The 25,864-nt window shown below is 34.6% G+C and overlaps 1 non-coding gene across 1 annotated transcript; it reads right to left on the bottom strand.

The window, feature by feature from the left end:
* Positions 1-5,299: 5,299 nt before the first annotated feature.
* LOC141559165 (U6 spliceosomal RNA) lies at positions 5,300-5,408 on the bottom strand. Its single transcript, XR_012487248.1, has one exon. It is a non-coding gene; the product is annotated as a U6 spliceosomal RNA (small nuclear RNA).
* Positions 5,409-25,864: the final 20,456 nt, after the last annotated feature.

Genomic DNA, 25,864 nt, shown 5'->3' with positions numbered 1-25,864 from the left:
GATTCTCATTCTGTACTTTGAGTCAATCATTATCAAGAGTTGGGCAGTATCGTTTCTCATTAGTCCTTTGAAGACTTGGTTAGTGATTGTATTGCTTAGAGATCTTAAATTTTTTTAAAGTAATTTTTCTTTACAACGTTGTTGTTGGCGCATAAATTGTCATCCTAATGTTTCTTCACTTTACTTTGCATTAATTTATTTGTCATAGAATATAGTGGTTTTTAAAATACTTGATGTATCCAAGAGGAGTGAAAGACTGCTTTCCTGAATCCCTTTTGTTTTATTTTAATGAACTGAAATTTCCTGGTCAGTGTTAACCTTTTGTTAACAAGGTAAATATGGTTGAGTACTTTTTTGTGTCATTGAAAGTATCACTTTGATAAGATATAAAATTCACCTTTCCAGTTTACTGATTGACACATTGACTGTCCATTAAGCATAGTTGATTCTTTCATGGCCAATTCATATACCCAACTATGTCCTTGGATTTCATCTTTAAATGAGATAGAAAAGGAGAATTAGACAAAGATCTGAAGAGAGAGAGAGAGAGAGAGAGAGAGAGAGAGAGAGAGAGAGAGAGAGAGAGAGAGAGAGAGAAGAGAGAGAGAGAGAGAGAGAGAGAGAGAGAGAAAGAAAGAAAGAACAAGGGAGAGAGAGAAAGAGAGAAAGAAAGACAGATACAGAAAAATAGAGTGAAAGAGATGAATTCACAAAGAGAAATATTCAGACTGGTTTCTTTATTGGGGAGATCACGAATATCTGAGATCCTTCCAAGTAATCATAGAGTTCAGAAATGGCTACAAGTAGAGGAGATTGTGAAGCAATAAGGAGTTCCTAAGGAGTCAGTCATTGCAAGAACATGTGAGAAGTAGTTCCCAAGATAAATAAGACTTTCTCTATTTAACTCCTGGTCCCAAAAAAGGGGTTACTGGTTCTCTGTTTAGAAATGATGATATGATTTAAAGGGGGAAAAATTCTTATTGAAATCAACTGACTTCCTCAGTGTCACACAGGTAGTGGATCCAGGTCTGCTGACTCCGAATCATTTTCAATACACTGGCATGATTTGATATTAATCATAGTACGAACATAAGTCCCACCATCCCCAACATACACACATACATATCAATTTGCATGCACATGTGCACACACACAGTACCCCAAGCCTTAGCAACAGCCACGACTTGAAGGAATATTTCCCATTAGAGAAGTTCTAAAAGCATTGTAGAATAAGCTAAAGGCAGTAATTAGGTTCTAGGATATTAAATTGAAGAATGAGCGACAGTGAAGAGAATATGCAGGAAAAAGAGTCAGTGCAATGATCAAGAAGAAGAGTCTAAAAGATATAATCTGGGGTCAGGTAAGTCATTATAGGCTACAGGGTTCAGCATGGAGACAACAATAGGGGTCTGAATTCCACAAAGAGTAGCTTTAATTTGCTGCACTCAGCTTTCTTCAGACACTTATTTTTATGTCTTGCTGTGCAAAGCTAACCCTACCCCCCAGCTGCCTCTAAATTGGATGTAACTCTTTTGCATCTCAGTGAAAAACTAGAAATAAAGTTAATGCTGTCAGTGAGGGAATGGCTGAATAGATTGTGTTAAATGTCATCAGAAATAACAGATATGAAGAATTTAGAGAATCAGGAAATTTTGTGTGAAGTGATGAAAAATCAAGAAAGGGAACCAGGAAAACAATATACCAATTAGTTACAGTAAAACATAAATGAAAATAATATAGGAATGTGATTAAGCTCAGATTAAATGCAGTAGTTAGTGTGAGTATTGAAGAAAGGATGATAGAATACATTTCTTTGGGGTAAAAAAGCCAGGTACTATATTATCATATGTCATCATTTTGACAGTCATACATCTCTGTTTTTCTTTCTTTCAGAGAAGATTCTAATGTGGGGAGGAATCATAAGAAAAGACAATGATGTTACTGGGTCTGTATCCCAAAGAAATATTAAAGGAAGGAAAGGAACCCACGTGTGCAAAAATATTTGTAGCAGCTCTTTTTGTAGAAGCAAAGAATAGGAAAATGAGAAGATACCAATCAATTGGGAAATTGCTGAACATGGGGTACATGGAGATAATGGAATATTATTGTTCTATTAAAAATGATGAAGAAGCTGATTATAGAAAGGCCTGGAAAAATTTATATGAACTGATGCTGAGGGAAACAAGAAGAACCAGGAATATGTTGTGCACAATAACAGCAAAAATGTGCAATGCTCAACTAAGAAAGACTTGGTTCTTCTCAGTGATTCAGTGATTGAAGGCAATCACAATAGTCTTTGGACAGAAAATACCATCTGCATCCAGAAAAAACAAACAAACAAACAAACAAACAAAAACAACCCAAAAAACAAAAACAAAAACAAAACAAAACAAAACAAACAAACAAACAAACAAAAAAACCTATGGAGATTGAATGTAAATCAAAGCATGATATGTTCACTACTTTTTTTTTTCTTTCTTTTTTTTTTTTTTGTTCTTCCTTTGTTTGTTTGTTTGTTTGTTTTTTGGGTTGTTTTTTTTTTTGCTCTGATTTTTCTCTCCCAACATGGTAAATAAAACAATGTGTATAAAATAAATTAATTTAAAGAAGAAAAGATTGTGGTGTAAAAAGAGATGAGTACTTTTTTTCCCCTTGAATGTAACTGGGTTAATCCTATTATCCACATTAATCTTGATAAAATGATGTTTAATTACAAAATTTCCTTTTTTCTATTATACAAATATTTTATTTCTAAAATGAAGGAGGGAAAGGATATTATTAGGATATTCTAGCTCAAAGTGAATGTAATCAGGAAGTCTCATCTTCATGAATTCAAATTGGACTCAGATACCAACTAGATAGATGACCTTGAGCAAGTCATTTAACCCTGTTAACCTCAGTTTCTTTATCTGTAAAATGGGTTGGAGAAGTAGATGGCAAACCACTCCACTATCTTTGCCAAGAAAACCCCAAATGGAGTCACAAAGAGTTGAACACAATTAAAATGATTAAACAACACCAACTTAGAGCAATTCTTCCGAGATGAAAAACTTGATAATATAATTGTATACATGTGTTTGTGTGTGTGTGTGTGTGTGTGTGTGTGTGTGTGTGTGTATGCATACAAGGAAGTTTATTTATATCAGTGAAGAAGTTAATTAGGATAACAATTATTTCAGTAAAATAAGATAAAAAATACATCCATAAAAATGGTCGGTATTTTTATAATAAATGCAGGAGACAATGACAGAAAGGGAAATCCTATTCAAAGGATTTGAAAAATAAACTACATAGAATATTTGGGATTGATAATATACAGAAGCACAGCAGGTCAGCTGTGAGACATTCAGAAGGCAAATTGTGAGCCCCTAAACCATGGCATAGCAGATGGGACTGGGCCAGGACAACTCAGCCCAGTGGAGAAGTCACTAGCAGCTCCAACCCCAGCGCAGAAAGCCAGTGATCCCCCTTCAAAAGAAACTTGGAATGGTTTTTCCTGTTCCCTAGGAGCAGAGTTCAGCCTTTTAAAACTGAGCAAAAAACCAAAAAGGGATCTGACCATAGAAAGCTACTATTGACAATAGGGGAAATCAGAAAGGAAGGAAAGAAGAAAGGAAGGAAGAAAGGAAGAAAGGAAGGAAGGAAGGAAGGAAGGAAGGAAGGAAGGAAGGAAGGAAGGAAGGAAGGAAGGAAGGAAGGAAGAAGGGGGAAGGAAAAGAGAAAGAGAGAGAGAGAGAGAGAGAGAGAGAGAGAGAGAGAGAGAGAGAGAGAGAGAGAGAGAAAACAACTCCCTAAAAACACATTTGGCAAAATGGAAAAAAAAGATACTGAAGAAAACAACTTTTTAAAAAATGTATTTGGTGAAATGAAAAAAATCCACTGAACAAAACAACTCCTTTAATAGTAGAATTGGACAAATAGAAAAAGAGGCTTAAAAAAAAAAAAAAAAAAAAAAAGCTAACCATTGAGTTCAAATCTGACTTCAGACACTTAACATTTATTACCTTAGGCAAGTGACTTAACCTTAACTGCCTCACCAAAAGAAACAAACCACCAAAACAAACCAAAAAACAAAAAAACTCAGATAAGTAAAAAATAATTTGAAGAAAAATCTTTAAAGATTAGAATTGGTCAAATGTAAGCAAATGATTCAATGAGATATCAAGAATCAGTCAGACAAAATTTTTTTTAAATGAAAAAAAGAAAAAAAAAAGTAAAATACCTTATTGAGAAAAAATGACCTTGAAAATAGTTCCAAAAAAGATAATTTAGAATTAGGAATTTGGTCACGCCTTAGAGCCATGACCAAAAAAGAGCCTGGACAACACTTTTTTTTTTCTAATGTATATATGTTTTTTTAACTAGTAGTTTCCCTTAGTAAAATACTGTACAATTTTTTTTCTAATTTGCATAATACAAATGCCAAAAAAAAGTCTTTTCATAGTATATATTTCATATTTTTAGAGTTTTTTTTTTATTTATAGGTTATTTAGTAGCTATGAGATATACAATGTTAAATAAAACAAGTTTTTGATTTTGTTTTTACAAAATGGTAGTGCTGTTTGATTCAAAAGTAATCAATAACATGAAAAAAATTCTTTATGACCAGGGAAGCTCAATTCATGGCTTTCCACATTTAGGTTGTGCATGATTCTGATATCTAGATCCAAGTTGAGATCCTACCATCATTTCCCACAACAGCAGAAACCTGAATTTCCACATATGCCCACTGAGACTATATAGCAACTTCTTGTTTTGGGACACATGTAGAAGATTTTTGTTTCTAACCAGTTGGTGCAACTAGCTTCAAAGTTTCAATATCTGTGAACTGTACTGATTGGCCGCCATCTCTTTTAAAAAGATCACTACATATTGGAGATGGAGAAACTGATCTTTGAAAAACTTTTTTCTCGATTTTGTTTTTGTTATTGTCTCTCTGGCTTATTATTATTTGGTTCAGTAACAATAGCCCTGAGTTACTTCAGTTTCTCATCTTTGACCCAGAGTTTATTCTGAATCTCTGTTTGGCAGCCACATAATGTTCACATTCTTTCTCCCACTTCATGGTAGTCTCTGTCAACATGCTTCAGTCTTCATTTCTCAGAAATTGGTGATGAAGATTTTGGTTCTGGTTTTCAAGTTCCTGTTGTAGATTGTATTTATCTTCCTCGTAGATTGTCGTAGTTTTCTCTGACTTCTCAATCTTACATTCCAAAATTTTAGTTTTCTTTTCCATTCAATATATTTAAGATTTCTGTCCTAAGATCCATTTTTCCTTTTTGTTTTAGTTTTCCTTGAAAGAAATATGAAACACTTCAAGAATTTATATGTCATCCTTGCACAGAGACCATGTTAATCTTCCCTGAATCATTACACTTTTAGTTTATGTGCTGCCAAAGTGAAAATGCCTGGACATCTTTTTAGAAATCATCAAGGAAAATTTCCCTGATATCTTAGAACCAGAAGGTAAAATAGTCATTAAAAGAATCCACCAATTACTTCCTGAAAGATCCCAAAATGAAAACTCTAGGGAATATTGTAGCTAAATTCCAGAATTATCAGGTCAAGGAGAAAATACTGCAAGCAGCCAGAAAGTAACAATTCAAATATTGAGGAGCCATAGTCAATTCCTTAGCAGCTTCCACATTAAAAGATTGGAGGGCCTGGAATATGATATTTTGGGAGGCAAAGGAGCTTAGACTATTACTAACTACCTAGTAAAACTGATCATTATCTTTCAGAGAGAAAGATGAAAATTAAATAAAATGGAGGATTTAAAATCATTTCTGATGAAAAGACCAGACAGCAAAACTATAGTAATAGAGGATCTCAACATCCTTCTCACAGAACTAGATAAATCTAATCACAAAATAAACTAGGAAGAAGTTAAGAAGATGAAGAGAATTTTAGAAAATTTAGGTGGGTAGACTTCTGGAGAAAAATTGAATGTGGATAGAAAGAAATATACCTTTTTCTCAGTGGTACATGACACCTTCACGAAAATTTGCCATATAGTAGAGCATAAAACCTCACAATCAAATGCAAAAAGGCAGAAATACTAAAGGCATCTTTTTCAGATTATGATGCAATAAAATTACATGTAATAAAGGGCCATGGAAAATAGACCCAAAAATTTTTTATTAATTTTATAATTATACATTTTTGACAGTATATATGCATGAGTAATTTTTTATAACATTATCCCTTGTATTCATTTTTCCAGATTTTCCCCTCCGTCCCCTAGATGACAGGTAATCTCATACATTTTACATGTGTTACAGTATAACCTAGATATAATATATGTGTGTAAATCCAATTTTCTTGTTGCACATTAAGTATTGGATTCCGAAGGTATAAGTAACCTGGGTAGATAGACAGTAGTGCTAATATTTTACATTCAATTCCTAGTGTTCCTTCTCTGGGTGTAGTTGTTTCTGTCCATCAATGATCAACTGGAAGTGAGTTAGATCTTCTTTATGTTGAAGATATCCACTTCCATCAGAATACATCCTCATACAGTATTGTTGTTGAAATGTATAATGATCTCCTGGTTCTGCTCATTTCACTCAGCATCAGTTCATGCAAGTCTCTCCAAGCCTTTCTGAATTCATTCTGCTGGTCATTTCTTATAGAGCAATAATATTCCATAGCCTTCATATACCATAATTTACCCAACCATTCTCCAATTGATGGACATCCATTCATCTTCCAGTTTCTAGCCACTATGAAAAGAGCTGCTACAAAGATTTTGGCACACACAGGTCCCTTTCCCCTCTTTAGTATTTCTTTGGGATATAAGCCCAGTAGTAGCACTGCTGGATCAAAGGGTATGCACAGTTTGATAACTTTTTGGGCATAGTTCCATATTGCTCTCCAGAATGGCCGGATTCTTTCACAACTCCACCAACAATGTATCAGTATCCCAGTTTTCCCACATCCCCTCCAACATTCATCATTATTTGTTCCTGTCATCTTAGCCAATCTGACAGGTGTATAGTGGTATCTCAGAGTTGTCTTAATTTGCATTTCTCTGATCAGTAGTGATTTGGAACACTTTCATATGAGTGGATATAGTTTCAATTTCATCATATGAAAATTGTCTGTTCATATCCTTTGACCATTTATCAATTGGAGAATGGTTTGATTTCTTATAAATTAGGATCAATTCTCTATATATTTTGGAAATGAGACCTTTATCAGAAACTTTAACTGTAAAAATATTTTCCCAATTTGTTACTTCCCTTCTAATCTTGTTTGAATTAGTATTGTTTGTAAAGAAACTTTTTAGTTCGATGTAATCAAAATCTTCTATTTTGTGATCAGTAATGATTTCTAGTTCTCCTTTGGTCATAAATTCCTTCCTCCTCCACAGGTCTGAGAGGTAGACTATCCTCTGTTCCTCTAATCTATTTATGATCTCATTCTTTATGCTTTTGAGCTTATCTTGGTATATGGTGTTAAATGTGGATTCATATCTAATATCTGGCATACTAATTTCCAGTTTTCCCAACAGTTTTTTTCAAATAATGAATTTTTATCCCTAATGTTGGTATCTTTGGGTTTATCAAACACTAGATTGCTATAGTTGTACCCTTTTTTGTCCTTTGTACCTAATCTGTTCCACTGATCGACCAGTTTAGAAAATAGACCAAAAATTAATTGGAAATTAAAAATTCTAATCCTTAAGAATGGGTGGGTCAAATAACAAAATATAGAAACAATAATTTCATCTAAAAGGATGATAAGGTTGAGAAAACATACCTAAACTTATGGATGCAGCCAAAGCAGTTCTCAGAGAAAATTTTATATCTCTAAATGCTTACATGAATAAAATGGAGAAAGAGGAGAGGAATGAATTGAACATGCAACTAAAAAACTAGAAAAAGAACAAATTTAAATCCCCTAATTAAGTACCAAATTACTGAAAATCAAAAAAGAGACTAATAGAATTGAAAATATGAAAATAAGAGAAAATAAGAACTAATAAAAAAACTAAAAAAGTTGAATTTATGAAAATCCCCCAACAAAATAGATTTGGTTAATTTGATTAGAAAAAGAAAGAAGAAAACCAAATGATCAGTATCAAGAATTAAAAGGATGAACCTACCACCAATGAAGATAAAATTAAAGCAGTAACTATGTACTATTTTGCCCAAATGTATGCCAATAAGTCTGACAATCTAATTACAAAAATATTAATTGTCCAGATTAACAGAAGAAGAAATAACATACTTAAATAACTCCATTTTAGACCAAAAAATATTGAACAAGTCATTAATGAATTCTCTGAGGAAAAAATCTCCAGGGTCAGATGAATTTATAAGTAAATTCTGCCAAACATTTAAAAAACAATTTATTCCAATAAATTCTTCAGAAAAGTGAGTGAAAATTCCTTTTACAACAAAGATACAATGCTGATATTAAACCAGGAAAGAACAAAACAGAGTAAGAAGATTATTGACCAAATTTCTAATGAATATTGATGCAAAAATCTTAAATAAAATATTAGTAAAGAGATTACAGTAACTTATCACCAGGATAATATACTATGACCAAGTAGAATTTAAACCAAGAATTCAAGTCTAGTTCAATAACAGGAAAACTATCAGCATAATTGGCCATATCAATAACAAGCTAACAGGAAACATGATTATCTCAATAAATGCAGAATAAAAACACTAGAGAAGATAGGAATAAGTGGAGTTTTCCTAAAAAAATGATAAGTAACATGTATCTGAAACTATCAGCAAGCAATATTTATAATGGGGATAAATTAGTAGCATTTCCAACAAGGTCAGGGGCAAAATAAGACTGCCCATTATCACCACTATTATTCAATATTATATTATAAATGTTAGCTTTAGCAATAAGAGAAGAAAAAATTGAAGGAATAAGAGTAGGTAGTGAGGAAATAAAATTATCACTCTTTGCAGATGATATGATGGTATATTTGGGGCTTCATAGAGAATCAACTAAAAATGATTAGAAACAATAAACAACTTTAGCAAAGTTGCAGGATATAAAATATATGCACATAAATCAACAGCATTTCTATACATTACCAACAAAGCCCAGCAGCAAGAGTTAGAAAGAAGAATTCCATTTAAAATAACTGTAGGCAGGGGCAGCAAGGTGGAACAGTGGATAGAGAACTAGCCCTGAAGTCAGAAGGACCTGAGTTCAAATCTGGTCTCAGAAACTTAATACTTCCTAGTTGTGTGACCTTGGGCAAGTCATTTAACCCCAATTGCCTCAGAAAAATAAATAAATAAAATAAAATAACTGTAGACAATATAAAATATTTGGTAATCTACTTGCTAAGACAAACCCAAGAACTATATGAACACAAATACAAAACACTATTAACACAAAGTCAGATATAAACAACTGAAAAAATATCAATTGTTGATGAGTAGGCCGAGCTAATATAATAAAAAAGAAAAGTCTAACTAGATTAATCACTTATTCAGTGCATACCAATCAAACTGCCAAAAATCACTTTATAGAGCTAGAAAAAATAATAACAAAATTCATCTGGAAGAACAAAAGATCAAGGAATTAATGAAAAAAATGCAAAAGAAGGTATCAAGCCATACCAGACCTAAAATTATATTATAAAGCTGTGGTCATCAAAACCATTTGGTACTTGTTAAGAAATAGAATGGTGAATCAGTGGAATAGATTAGATACATAAGAGACAATAGTCAATGATTATAGCAATCTACTGTTTGATAGACTCAAATACTCCAGCTTATAGGATAAGAACTCACTGTTTGACAAAATTCCTGGGAAAACTGGAAAATAATATGGCAGAAACTAAGCATTTGACATCTAATACCCTATACCAAAATAAGATCAAAATGAGTACATGATCTAGGACATAAAGATGATGCTATAAGTAAATTAGTAGAGCAAGGGATAGTTTACCTGAGATTTTTGGAGAAGGGAGGAATTTATGACCAAACAAGAACTAGAGAACAGTATAGAATGCAAAATGTATAAAATTGATTGTATTAAATTAAAAATGTTTCATATAAACAAAACCAATTCAGTCAAAATAAGAAGGGAAGCAGAAAGCTAGGAAACACTTTTTACAGCCCGTGTTCTGATAAAGGCTCCATTTCTAAAATATAAAGAGAACTGAGTCAAATTTATAAGAATACAGGGGCAGCTAGGTGGTGCAGTGGATAGAGCACCAGCCCTGAATTCAAGAGGACCTAAGTTCAAATCTGGCCTCAGACACTTAACACTTCCTAGCTGTGTGATCCTGGGCAAGGCACTTAACCACAGCCTCAGAAAAAGAAAAGAAAAGAAAAAAAAAGTATAAGAATACAACTCATTCTTCAGTTTATAAATGATCAAAGGATATGAACAGATAATTTTCAGATAAAGGAAATAAAGCTATCCACAGTCATATAAAAATGCTGTAAATCACCCCAGAGATGCAAATTAAAACAATTCTGATATACCATCTCACATCTATCAGATTGGCTAAGATGAGGGAAAAAAAATGATAAATGTTGGAGGATGTGTGGGAAAATTGGGAAACTAGTGAATTTTTTGTTAAGTTGTGAACTGATCCAACATTCTAGAGAGCAATTTGGAACTAGCTTAAAGGGTTATCAAGCTATATATACTTTTTGACCTATGATTACTGAATCATAGATCATAACAAAGGGAAAAGGACCCATATGTGCAAAAATGTTTGTAGCAGCTCTTTTTGTGGTGACAAGGACTTGGAAATTTAGTGAATTCCCATAACTTGGGGAAAGAGGGAATCAATTGGACTGAATCAATTATGTTATATTAATATAATGTAATATTATTATTCTATAAGAAATGAAAAGCAGGCTGATTTCAGAAAAGCTTGGAAAGACTTGCATAAGCTGTTGTTGAATGAAGTGAACAGAACCAGGAAAACATTGTATACAGTAACAAGATTTTGTGATGATCAATTATAATAGACTTAGCTCTTTTCAGCAGTACAATGATCTAAGACAATTCCAATAAATTTGGGTGGAAAATGCCATCTGCATCCAGAGAGAAAACTATGGAGATTGAATGTGGATCAAAGTATAGTATTTTCGCTTTTCTGAATGATTGTTTGCTTGTTTTTCCTTTCTCATGGTTTTTCCCTTTTGTTCTGATTTTTCTTTCACAAAATGACTAATGGAAATATGTTTAGAATGATTAAACATGTATAAACTATGTCAGATTATTTGCTGTCTTACAGACAGGGGAGGCAGGAGAGGGAGGGAATAATTTTGAAATTCAAAATCTTAAAAAAATGAATTTTGAAAACTGGCTTTATAATGTAATTTGAAAAATAAAGTACCGTTGAAGGGGAAAAACAACTAGTTTTATGGAAAAAGTACTTGTGACATACTTTAAATTTAATATGCATTATTCATATTTTCTTAAATTTAGATAACCAATAATGCAATAAATCAAGTTTTGATTTGTAATATTTGTGAATTCTGAATTGTAAATGCTCACACTAAAAATGTAATACCTGATGCCCATTTCAACCAGCTCCAGGGCACCTCTGAAGAGATTAACCTTGAAGAGCAAGGTATTTAACTCTTGCAAAGATGAGGAAATGCTTCATACAAATGATGATGTTCGAGTTAAGTCTAATAAGAAATCAGGAATTTCAAAAGACAGAGATGAGATTGTATTCCAAATTTGGGCAAGACAGCGCACAGGCATGGAGAAAAAAAATGAAATATTGTGGATGATGAAGACCAAGGAGGCTAGTATAATGAGACCAAATAATGGATGGGAAAATGTTCAGTAAGACTGCAAAGGTAGAATGCGGTCAGACTGTGAAAATATTCAAATGTCAAACAGGAGAGTTTTTATTTGATTGAATAGATAATAAGTTCACTTAGTAGGAGAGTGACATAAGAATATCTATATATACTTTAATAATCATTTGAAGAATGGATTGAAGTAGGGAGAAGCTTAAGGGGGGAAACTAATTACAATAGTCACTATGATAGGACATATTAGTTGTGATGAGGTAGTATTGTCAGTGGAGAGTAAGGAACATAGGCAAATTATGTTTTGAAGACAGAAATGAGTGATTTCATCAAGATTGTGAATACAAATAAAATGGAAGGATGCTGTTTTTCTCAGAAATAGGGATTTCAATAATCAATTGATTATCAATTATTAATAATCAATAAGAGTTCCTTAAAATCAAGAATTTCCCTTCCTTTGTGCCCCTATTCCCTTATGCCTTAAAATATCTTGAGGACCTTAATTTCACCAATAGCAGAATTCCTTCAATGGATTTACATCACAAACCATCCAAACTTGTATATTCTCTGAGAGGTTGAGATACTAAATGAATTATGATCACACAGCTAGTAAATCTCAGAGAGCAAGCTTGTAATCTGTAATCACTCTTCACTTACATGGAACTTTGTAGAATTTGAGAGTTGGATGTAATTTTATCTGCCATCTCAGACAACTCCTATACCAAAGGAATTCTTACTATAATAATCATATAACATATAATAATAATAATTCCCCCCAAGTGTTTGTCAATCTCTCTTGAAAGGTCTGTAAAGAATTCATTTCACATTTGGTATCATTATTTAAAATAAATATGATTGTTTTATCTGAGCCTTCTCTAAGTTAAGTATAGCTCTAGAGCTGAAGAGACCAAGTTGAACCCCTAGATTTTATAAGTGATATAGAGAGTTAAGGGATTTCCCCAAGGAGACACCAGTTAGTATAAATCTGGGGCAGTCTTCCAAATTCCAAGTCTAATCATTGTAGCCTGTAATCACTACACCCTCTGTTCCTTCACATGCACAGCTCCTCCAACTTATCCACATGTGACATGGACTCAAGGTCCTTCAGAATCCCACACTTTGTTTGCCTCTAGACATCCTATAGCTTTTCAATGTCCTTCTTACACTGTGACATATAAAACTCAACACAATACTCCAGATGAGGTCTGATTAATGCATAGTGCATCACCTCCCTATTCTTAGAAGCTCTGCATCTCAATGTAGCTACAAATCTTAATAATGCTTTTTTGGATGCCATATCATACTGCTGACTTATATTAAACTTACATTCCACTAGAGACCCCAGATCTTGTTCAGAATGACTGTAAATCATGTCTCCTACATCTTGTTTTTGTGAAATTGATTCTTTGTACCCAAGTATAAAACTTTACATTTGCAGCTATTGACTAGAGTCTATAAAGATCCTTTTTTATCCTTAATCTTTCATTCACTATGCTAACTATACATCATCTGTAAACTTGATGAGCATGCTATACATTCTTTTATTAAGTTCATTGATAAAAATATTATACAGCACAGGTCAAGAATAGATTTCTGGAATATTCCAATTGTGACTTTCTGCTGTATTGAACATTGAATCATCAAAAACTATTCTTTGAATATAGCCGGTCCTGAATCTATATAACTATTATAATGTAGTCTACAACTCTCCCCGAAATACATTATCAACAATTTTGCTAAAATCTAAGTGAGTCTATATTTACAGTATTCTCCTTAGCTGCTAGCTTTGTTATCCTGCCAAAAAGGAAGAGTTATGTAGTCTGTTTTTTGGAATATATCATGGAATATATCAATATATCATCAATATTCTCATGGAATATATTAGGGTAGAATGGAGGATTGGTGAATAAACAACCATTTATTAAGTATTTGCTGTTCTAAGCACTGGAAACTTTATGTTTTCTTAATTTCTGAAATTGTTTTCTTTCTTTCTTTCTTTCTTTCTTTTTTATTTTATTTTATTTTTTTTTGAGGCTGGGGTTAAGTAACTTGCCCAGGGTCACACAGCTAGGAAGTGTTAAGTGTCTGAGACCAGATTTGAATCCGGGTCGTCCTGACTTCAGGGCTGGTGCTCTATTCACTGCGCCACCTGGCTGCCCCTTCTTTCTTTCTTTATGAAAGCCAAAAACAATACCCTTTCCCTCAAGGAAATCCACAATCTAATGGGGGACAGAGGCAATATTGATTATATATTACAAAGATACAGAGTAGCTGGAAAATAATCTCAAAAGGAAGATGATAGAGGAGGCCAGGTGGGAAATTTGGTTGACTTTTTCTGATTTTTTCTTTTGGCATTCTGGAGGATAAAGAAAAATATTGCAGTAAAGGGAATGGGCCTAAGCCCACCTCATCTGGGGCCAACAGATGGCCCATAAATATGGGTCTTGATTATTTGCCTCAGCATTTGTTCTCTTGCTTTTAGGTGGAAAGAGATTATAGGTTATGAGATCATGAGTTTGAGTTTTAAAAAGTCAGAAGAGTAAAGCACCAGCAGATTGAGGAACAGAGTCACCAGATATTTCCATCTTGAGGTTCCAAGGAATGAGGGGTTCCCTTTGGGACTCAGATCATTGGTAGCAGAGACAGGAAGTTATATAGAAGCTTTTGAAAGTGAATTTGCTGAAGTCAATGTTATGTAGAAACTGAGAAACTATCTACTCTATCAGAGACTGAGATGGTATAGGAAAAGTGTGCCTCCAAAAACTGAGCAGAGAGATAATGGCTGTTTTTGTTCTTGTTTTATCTTTAAAGTAAATATCCTTTCTAAAAACAAGCCCCATTGGGGGGGAACTTCATAAATATATGACAAGGTGTGTCAGCTCATTAAGACAGCTACTCATTTGAAAACTATCTGGGAGCTTTAGTGCACTCCAAGCTAATATGAGTTTGCACTGGTACATGACACCTTACTCCTGCCCCTCAAAAAACTTGTGCATAGTATTTTTTCATTTGTTAATTCATATAAACTTCATATATTGAGACCATATAAAGTGAGGTTCACCTGAACTTACACCTGCCCTCAAAGAAAAGGAAGAACTTGATGGATGAGAACTAAACTTTCAAAACATTGTGGATGATTACAGGTACATCACAAATCTCCATTTATATAAACTGCCTTTGATTGCAGCAGAGGTACTGAAAGGTTGTTTATTAACTCTGGGGTCAGGAATAAACAGAAAGCTCAAAAAACAACCAATTAAATTACAAAACAGAGGTGTGGGAACATCTTCCTCCATTATAAAGAAATTGAGGAAAATTATCCTTAGCTTTCAGTTTCACTGGCCTGGAGTAACAAAGACATCATTGACAGGGAACCCATCTGCAATCCTCACCCCCAGATTCTCAGCCACTAATAACATTTCATCACTCACAGGACATCTGTAGAAGCTGAGTGAGAGGGAGCCCAAATGTCCCCTCCCTGCTTTGTGAAGCTATTTTCTAGGTGCTGAATGGTGACTACAAGAATAATTTCTGAATAAAGGGGGGGATTCTTGAAGCACTGAAGAGAATTAAAAATTTACAGACTCCCAACATTTTCCCCAAAGCCTGCAACATGAGTGACACTCCAGTATTCGCATTGCCTGAAGTAATATCTTCAGAAGGCATGTGTTAAAATTCACATATTTCTTTTGATTGGAGAGGGCATGTTGGTACTTTGGTATGCCTTAATAGAGGTTAATTTGTCAGATTTCAGTCATCCAGCAGGGCACATAGCTTTGAAAAAATGGAACCTGGTAATGTTTCATTTCAAAGCCTACACTACAATTAGGGAAACAATAGATATAAATCAAGTATAAGTTAATATTGAAAAAAAGAAGAGCACAATTGTGCGTAAGGGCCAGAGTAACCAATATGAACTTTATCATGGATTGTTCCACTAAAACTGTACCCATTAACTCGAACAGTGGTTAAGGTCAACAAGAGCAGGTTAAAATGGCCCATAAATATGTGATAGGGAAGAAATGAAGTCAGTAAATGGCCCTACAAGTCAGAAGGGGGAAGTTTGAATTCTAGCTCTCCCGTAGTTATGCAGAACCTTGAGCAAATTCCTTAATCTCTCTCAGTCTCAGTTTGTTTTTTAAAGAAAGTGACCTTGGTTGGGACACGTTGGCCAAGAAAGGGAGTTTTGTTATGGGAAGTCACAGGGAGAGCGAGTTGATATTTATGACAGTCAATTGACTTACCCTTCCTAGAAGCAATCGCAGCATTGATTAGTATGCCCTGAGTAAGAAATGGAAAGCTAAGAGGGGTGCATATGCATCTGATGGCAGAGCAGATGGTGAATAGATGGAAGGGGAGATGTAAAACATAGTATGGGGCCCAATAGATAAGAGTGGGATAGTTGAATTTCCACTCATACATTTGCCATTCAGAACTACTCATCCCCAGAACAGAACTCCAAAATTAAGTGGCTTAGCTCCCCCAAGGAAAGATAGCATAGTCTCTGGAAGTCCAGTCCAGAGGATGCTACTCCAAGAGAAAGAATGAAGAATAAGAATAGGATTTATATCAAAGACATATCAGAGATGATTATATATTTTCACTAAAAGGATTCATAATAATATTTTTTTAAAATAGATGCTTTCTTCCTTCCCCTATATATATACACATATATATATATATATGTGTGTGTGTATATATATATAAGGTAAAAATTATACAACTTTTCTAGGCCACAACTATTGTACTAAATGAGGCTTACCTGTAAAACTAATTTTCAACATAAAAATATCCATCATAAAAACTCATATTGATTCACTCACATTTATATAGCATCTTATTACTTATGAAATGCTTTCCTCATAGCCATGCTGTGAGCTAGATAGTACAGGGGTATATCATTCCTATTTTATAGATGAAGAAACTGAGACTAGAAAAGTTAAATGAATTATTTTATCACATAACTTTTAACTGCCAGAATTTGACTCCAAATCTAATCTTCTATTATGCATAAACTGATTCTCATAATGCAAAGCAATATTCCAAAACTGCAATGGAAGCATGATCTAATAAATGTATTTCCTCTACTTATGGAGATTGCAGATTGTCTCTGCCTCCTCATCTTGTACCACTCTTGTCCGTGTACTCTGTTAGGTTCAGGGTATCCCTAACAAAGTCTTATTTATGGTTGTTTAATGCTATATGGGTACCACCAGACCACAGGCTGTCCATCAAGTATCCCTTGCTCTTGGTCTCACTTTTGTTATATGACTGGTACATGACTTTTTCTTGTGTTCTGATGGCATCCCTTATAACATGTGTCCTGAGTTACTTCTTGTTTGTCATTTATTCCAGGCTTCTCATACTTAGTATGTGTCCCTTTACTGACCTTAAGAGATCCTTGACCAAACCTATATATGAAATAAGTCTATGAAAACCGCAGGGTTAGATGCAGGGATATTGAGAAGAGTTTTTTTTAATAAACTGATAAAAAACACAACCAAAAACTTAGATCCAAAAATAAAACAATCACAGCCAAGCCTCACTTTTCAAATAAATTCAACAAATCTTTCTTGATGTATCTGGCACTATGGAAGATATCACTGTTATGGGAGTAAACAAAAGAATTTCCTGATCTGCTGGAATGAGGCACTTCCCATAGAGCCGGACACATACTCTGAGTATGGAACAAGAACTCTGGCCCACTTTTAAATGATATATATCTTTGAATTGCTAGTTATTTATTTCTTTGGAATTGTATGATGGGGCAGGCACACCTGATTTTGGGGGTACGCTCTAAAAAAGACCATGATGACAGTGTATAGTAAAACTTCAATCATATTTTAATAAGACACAGAAGGTGTGGAGGCAAATAGCATAGAAAAGCATTATAAACATAATATTTATTATTATATAGATAAATATAAAAAGGGGTAGAGAAGGAATAAAGACATGGAGTGGGGAGTGGGGATGTGGTAGTGGAGGAAGGAAGAAAGGCATTATGGGGAAGAAAATGGGAAGAGGGGAAAGAAACAGAAAGGAACTCATGTAATCATAGATTAGAAGTATAGCATTGGGAGCACTAGGCAATATGGACCAGGTGGAAATGGAAGAATGATCTAGGGAAAGGAAGAAGAGTTTGAGGGATCTCATTTTTATAGGATTTTGTGGGGAGGACAGATAAGCTCTTCTTTGAACCACCTTAGGACTAGTTCATTAACATATTCACATCATTTCAAAATTGTTGGTAAAACTTTAAAGTTAACATATCCATATCATCTCAGAATTTTCAGGATCTCTTAGTGTCTGTTGGTTTTATTAGAGATTTATGGAGCTTACTTGAGGTTTGCATATCACAGAACTAAAAGTTCCCATGACAGCAAGGCCTAAATTGGGGCTTCCCTTGATTTAGCACATAGTCTCAGAGAGTAATTTTTGTTCATATATAACATTATTTGCAAATTATGGTCCTTTGATTTTTAGGACAGTCTGTAGGTTTCCCTTTGCAATCTTATTTCATGCTATTGTCACTTTATACTGACTGTTTATACTGACTGTGTTGATTATAAAGAGAATGGAGTGGACAGAGGAACCTGAATAAAATACAGTTTTAATACAATCTTATTGAAATGATGTAGCAATACCCGCTGGGTCAACAATGATAGTGCTGTGTTAGAAATGAATGTCCACCATGTGAGGAACTGTCCACTCAGTGGCCTACAAGAGGAAAGGAGGAGAAATAATACTTTTCCTCTCTTTTGAGACTCTTCCAGCACTTTCTTTGTTTTGGACTTCCAATAAAGAAGGGAAACAGGATTGAAATGACTTTCCAGGTTGTCCTAGAAGCCAATACTAAAGATTACTAATGGATCACTATGTGGCTTTGGGAAAATAAAAACTTCTCTGAATCTATTTTCTTTTCTGTTAAATAGGAGTATGTGGAAAAAACTGAGAATCAGAGAATATAAATGACTGACCTGAGATTACACATGTTAAATAATGGGACAGGGAATTGAACCCAGATATTTTGCCTTCCAACTAAATGCTTTCCCTGCTACACATCAGGATGTCTTCCTTTGAAAAGTCTAAAGTTCTGTCAAGATATGCTTCTTCCTCATTTAAGACCAAAGACACTACTAATGTATCCTTCTGAAGGGGAGGTAATTTATGCAGGGAAGAATTACAAATTATGGTGCACTGACCTCTAAGCCGTTTCAGTCACTGGCAAAGACAACTGAGGAAAGAGGATTCCCATGACCTCTTGCTTTAATGAATTGAGCAGCTACAGCAAGGACACCCTGATATGAAGTCAGAAGGACCCAGAGCTCTCTGAAGGAAGTCTGCCCACCTTGCTTATCAGTCTGTGCTCTCTATATCAAAAACCTTCACTCAATCCAAAACTACTGAGGCGGAACTGACCCCCCAGGACATGTGGAGACTCAAGGCAAACAAAAGAGCCAAAAAACCAAAGCAAACCAGACAACCTCCTGGCCCATGGCGGAGAGAGTTAAATTGAAAATGTGTGTATGATAAATGGATATAATACTGTCTACGTAATGTGTTTCCTATTTAAATTTTGTGAGGATTTAATCAGTTGGGCGCAGCTGTGCAGGATGCACCATAAACTATGTTGAAAAATATGTAGACACGGACATTTATCTGCTACAAATTAAGCTCACTTAGAGGTGGTCTTAATGGACCATGTAGCCATCATTACAAGCATAAATTTTAAACTGTCTGTTTCCAGTGAATTTGCTTTGAAAAAAAAATTAATGCTCATCCTTAGTGGAGCACGGTAATAAATGGAAGTGCCCTTAATTTGCTAAGCACTAATAGCCCCGCAATTTTTCATTAGGAGCCCCATGCTGGATAATGCCTGGCAGGGATGGCTTGACTGGTGGGTGATTCCTTAGCCCCGGCTGCAGTGGGATTCTCGATGGTCTTTTTGCCCCAGTGCTCTCGGAGGAATTTCCTGGTATGTCTCAGGGGATACCCCTGTTGAGCCCACTAGCTTAATACAAATGATAAGAGGATCTCCCAGCTATCTTTCTTTCAGTTTCTTCTGAATCACTGTCACCCATAGATCTTGTTGTTTAGTCATTTTTCAATTATGCCTGACTCTTCATGACTCCATTCGGGATTTTCTTGGCAAAGATACTAGAGTGGTTTGCCATTTCCTTTTCCAGTTCATTTTATTGGAACTGAGGCAAACAAGATTAAATGGCTTGCCCGGGGTTATAAGGCTAATAAGTATCTGAGCCCAGAGTCGAAGTTAAGAAGAAGAATCTTTCTGACTCCAGGCCCGAGCTCTATCCCCTGTAAAACCTCACTGCCCCCATTCATAGATGGCAGAATCACAGTACTGAAGAGTTGCAAAGGACTTCAGCAGCTATCTAACTGAATCCATAAACAAAAAGGGTCTCCATTATATTACCCAGCTTCTATTTTAAGACCTCCAGGGATGGGCAAACCTTCAAAATCAGATTTTTTTTGTTTTGACTAAAGCCAAAGGAACTTAACAAACAAGTAACGAGAATCTCAATTTTGCTTGGAGTACAACAAAAGGAAACAAAATTGCTTTCCTATTTTCCCTCCTGTTTCCCCTAACACTCTCATTGGCAGCAATGAGGCTTAGGGGATAGAGCATCAAATCTGGAGTCCAGAAAATCTAAGTTCACATGCAGCCTCAGATACTTGCTAACTATGTGACTTTGGGCAAGTCCCTTAACTGCTGCCTGCCTCAGTTTCCTCAACTGTAAAATGTGAATAACAACCTTACAGGGTCACTATGAGTATCAAATGAGATAATATTTGCAAAGTTCTTAGCACAGTACCTGGCACTTAGTAAGTTCAATATAAATACTTATTCCACCCTTTCTTCTTCCCTCCATAGTCTCATAGATTTAGAACTGGAGAAAATTCAAGAGATCATCTAAGTGCAACATCTTCCTCTTACAGATAAGGAAACAGAGTGACAGAGGGATTAAACTATTTGCCCAAAGACAGGAAGGTAGCAAGTGGCAGATTTTGGATTTTAACATTGATTCTGTGACTCTAAGTCTCATACTCTCTCACTATACCATGTTTGTGTCTGTTTTAAATAATAGATGCCAGTAGGGTTGGGATGGGAGTAGGAGAAAGCCTAGATTTGAAACCAAGAGGATTGTCCTGGTCCTGTTATCAACTCACTATATGACTTTGAGCAGCCTGCATCTCATTTCTGGGTCTCAGCATGCTTCTCTATAAAATGGAGGGACAGGTGGATAAGTTGGGCAGCCAGGTGGTACAGGTGATAGATTGCTGGTCTTAGAAGTCAGGAAAACTCATTTTCTTGGATTCAAATCTGGCCTCAGATATTTACTATGTGAGCCAGAGACACTTAATTCTGCTTGCCTCAGTTTCCTTATCTGAAAAATTTGGTGAAGAAGGAAATGTCAAACTACTCCAGTATTTTTGCTAAGAAAATCCCAGGTGTGGTCACGAAGAGTGGGACATGACTGAAACAATTGAACAATAATGGCAACAACCACAAAATTATCTTTGAGTTCTAATTAGTTAAGATTTTAACCTGAGAAATATCATGTGCGGCAGGTAGGAGAAAACAAGAAAGAGCAGATACTAAAATAAAAAACTGAAATTTAGGAGAACTTAACTGAGTGAAAGTGTTTCTGGATTTTCTCATCTACAAAGTCAGGGGCTGATACATTAGCTCACAAAAGAGCTAGGAAAATTAAATAGAATAGTGTGAAAATTAAATGGGATAATGAATGTGAAATTCCTTGAACAATATTGACTATTAAGCAAATGGAAAGGTTTATGCTAATCAACTCACACAATGTGATGAGAAGGAAATCCTTTGATGGTGGAACTTTTCCCTTTCCTTAGAAATTCCATGTACTTATAGAACTGGGCAATTCTAGAAGGAAAAAAAAATAACTCCAGAAAACAGAAGTTTGAGCATCAAAATGATCTCTACCCAGTGGATTTTCTGGTCCATGCTTCAGAAACAAAGTAAAAAAGCTCTCATTGTGGAAGATTTATATAAACTGAAACAAAGTAAAAGAAGTAGAATCAGAAAAATATCTGTGACTACAACATAGAACATAAAAAGAATAATAACATCAATACAATGAAAATTAATTCTGTGAAGATGTAATAAATAATTTTGCTCCTAAATAAAAGTTATGAGAAGACATTAATTTTAATTTTTTTTAATTTTAGGGATAATTTTTTTATTCTCTGGTCTTCCTTTAAATTTTTAAAATATACATTGCTTTATGAATCATATTTGGAGAGAAAAATCAAAGCAAAAGGAAAAAAAAAACATGGGAGAGAAGACAAAAACAGAAAAAAGAAGTGAACATAGAATTGTTGATTTACATTTAATCTCCTTAGTCCTTTTTTAAGATGCAGATGGCATTTTCTGTCCAAACTCTACTGAGATTGCTTTGGATCAATGAACCATTGCGAAGAACCAAGTCTTTCATAGTTGATCATCACACATTCTTATTGTTATTGTTCCTGTACAATGCGTTCCTGTTTCTGTTTGTTTCACTCAGCATCAGTTCTATAAATCTTTCCAAGCCTTAGCTCCACACCTAAAACTATATTATAAAGCAGCAGTCATCAAAACCATTTGGTACTGGCTAACAAACAGAGTAGTCAATCAGTGGAATAGGTTAGGCACAGTAATGAATGATTATAGTAATCTAGTGCTTGATAAACTCAAAGAACCCAGTTTCTGGGATAAGAACTCACCATCTGATAAAAATTTCCATGCAAACTGGAAATTAATATGTGAGAAACTAGACATTGTCCCACATCTAACACTGCATATTAAGATAAGGTCGAAATGGGTTAGTGATTTAAAAATAGTGATACTATAAGCAAATTAAAAGAACAAAGAATAGTCTGCCTCTCAGATCTGTGAAGAACAAAGGAATTTGTGCCAAAAAATAACAAGTACATTAACTTTAAAAGGTTTTGTACAAACAAAACCAATGCTGTCAAGATTAGAAAGAAAGCAATAAACTGGATAAAAAATTACCTCCAAGGGTTTTGACAAAGGCCTCATTTCTAAAATATATAGAGAATTGACTCAGATTTATAAGAATTCAAGCCATTGTCCAATTGCTAAATGCTCAAAGGACATGAACATACAAGTTTCAGATGAAGAAATTAAAACCATTTCTTGTCATATGAAAAAATGCTCTAAATGACTATTGGTCAGAGAAATGCAAATTAAAACAACTCTGAGATACCACTACATATCTTTCAGATTGGCTAAAATGATAGAAAAAGATAATGATGAATGTTGGAGGGAATGTGGGAAAACTGGGACACGAATACATTGTTGGTGAAGTTGTGAACTGATCCAACCATTTTCAAGAGCAATTTGGAACTATGCCTATTAAATTGTGCCTACCTTTGATCCAGTAATGCCTCTACTGGGCCTATATCCCAAAGAGATATTAAAGGAGGGAAAGGGACCCACATGTGCAAAAATGTTAGTAGCAGACCTCTTTGTAGTAGCCAGGAACTGGAAACTGAGTAGATGCTCATCAGTTTGAGAACGGCTGAATAAGTTATGGTATTTGAATGCTATGGAATATTATCAGGATGATTTCAGAGAGGTCTGGAGAGATGCTAAGTGAAGTGAGTAGAACCAGGAGAATATTGTACATAGCAACAACAAGATTATACGATGCTCAATTCTTATGGACGTGGTTCTTTTCAACAATGAGGTGATTCAAGCCAGTTCCAATAGTCTTGTAATGAAAAAAAGCTATCTACAACTAAAAAGAGGACTGTGGGGACTGAGTATATATAGATCACAACATAGTATTTTCACTTTTTTGTTGTTGCACTTTTTTTGATTTCTCATTTTTTTCCTTTTTGATCTGATTTTTTTTTTTTTGTGCAGCATGATAATTGTGGAAATATGTATAGAAGAATTGCACATATTTGACATATATAGATTATTTTCCATCTAGGGAGTGGGGAGAAGGGAGGGAAAAAAGATTTGTAACGCATGGTTTTTCAAAGGTAAATGTTGAAAATTATCTATGCATATGTTTTAAAAATAATAAGCTTTAATAATAATAATAATAATAATTATAAACAAAAACAAAAAACCTTTTCAGGCCTTTCTAAAATCAGGCTCTTCATCATTTTTATAGAACAATAGTATTCCATTGTCTCCAAAAAAACCACAACTTGCATTTCCTAATTGATGGGCATCTACTCACTTTCCAATTCTTTGCTAACATAAAAAAGAACTGCTACAAACATTTTCGCACATGTGGGTCCTTTTCCCTTCTTTATAATTTCCTTGGGATACAGAACCAGTAGACACTGGCTGGGTAAAGGGTATGCACAGTTTTATAGCTTTTTGGACATAGTTCCAAATTACTCTCCTGAATGGTAGAATCATTTCACAGCTCCACCAACAATGTGTTAATGTCCCAGTTTTCCCACATTCCCTCCAACATTTATTATTATCTTTTCCTGTTATCTTAGGCAATCTTAGAGCTATGAGGTAGTACCTCAAAATTGTTTTAATTTTCATTTCTCTAATCTGTAGTGATTTAGATTATTTTTTCATATAACCATAAGTGTTTTAAATTTCTTCATCTGAAAATTGTCTGTTCATATCCTTTGATTATTTATCAATTGGGGAATGGCTTGCATTCTTACAAATTTGACCCAGTTTTTAAAAAAAAAATTTAGAAATGAGACCTTTATCATAAATGCTGACTATAAAGATTTTTCCCAGCTTTGTGCTTCCCTTTTAATCTTGTCTCTGTTGGTTTTGTTTATGCAAAACCTTTTTAATTTAATGTAAACAAAGTTGTCCGTTTTGCACCTTGTAACGTTTTCTAGTTCTTCTTTGGTCATAAATTCTTCTCCTAAAGATCTGATAAATAAATTATCCCTTGCCCTTCTAATTTGTTTATAGTATCATGCTTTGTGTTCAAATCATGTACCTCTCATGCCATTTCTTTGCAGAGATAGATAACATGGAACATGTTATGTAACATTAGCCTTTTTTGATAGGTTTTTTAGTTTTACTCAGCTGTTTTATTTTCTCTCTTGTTTATTCTTCGTTATAAATGATAAAACTTTCTGACAGGGAGAGAGAAGAAGATATTGGAAGATAGAGATGATAAAAAAAAAGATACCTGTTAAAAATTAAAACTTCCCTTGAATCCACAAGAATATAAGACTAATAACAGGAATAGATGCTGTATGTGGAAATGTGATTTTAGGCTGATAGTGAGAGTGGGGGTGTAGGTTGGGAAAGTTGTTAATTTTTAAAAACTGTTCCTATCAGCCCTTAGAAACTCATTACCCTGGATAACATAACCACTAACCGTAGCCAATGCCAGACTCCACTATCTTTGTGGACTCTGACTTTGGTGGGATTTCCTGATCCCTTTCCCTCCCCCTGAAGTCCAACAGTCCTTGCAGTTTGGAAACAAACCATCCCTAGAAGATGCTCCCACATCCTTCCAAAGAAAGCATCCAGGCAGGAGTGAATCCTGCCATGGAGAGGAGAATAAATCTGTGCAGATTTGGCTTGCCGTTCTGCACAATTTAACAATTGACAAGGTTATGGAAATAGACAACAGTCGTTACCATGTTAGCATCTTAGCCACTGAAACAGATGATAAAATTAGGAACAGTCACAGAGAGCTTTCATTTCCCATATATTCAAATGTAAATTGTTCAAGTGTGAGTGAATAGGCTTCCACGATACCTGGGCAATATGGTATGTACAAGGAATATATCTTACATGGGACTTGCCAGAAATGATGATGATGATGATAGTTAGTATTTATATATAGTACTTTAAGGTTTGCAAAGTGCTTTGCAAGTATTATCGTACTTATCTCACAAAAATCCTGAAAAGCAGGCGCTGTTAGTGTCCCAATTCAACAGATAAAGAAATGAAGAAGAAAAGATATTAAAAGACTTTTCCAGGGTCACCCTGCTGGCAAGTGTCTGAAGCAGAATTTGAACTCAGTTCTAGCACTCTACCCACTGAGCCACCTAGCTTCCTGCGTGTGTACAAAGGAGTAAGGATATATTACTGCCTCACT

The sequence above is a fragment of the Sminthopsis crassicaudata genome, chromosome 2, assembly GCF_048593235.1.
Source record: "Sminthopsis crassicaudata isolate SCR6 chromosome 2, ASM4859323v1, whole genome shotgun sequence".
Taxonomy (NCBI): Eukaryota; Metazoa; Chordata; class Mammalia; order Dasyuromorphia; family Dasyuridae; genus Sminthopsis; species Sminthopsis crassicaudata.
This window is presented reverse-complemented; position numbering and strand designations above follow the sequence as displayed.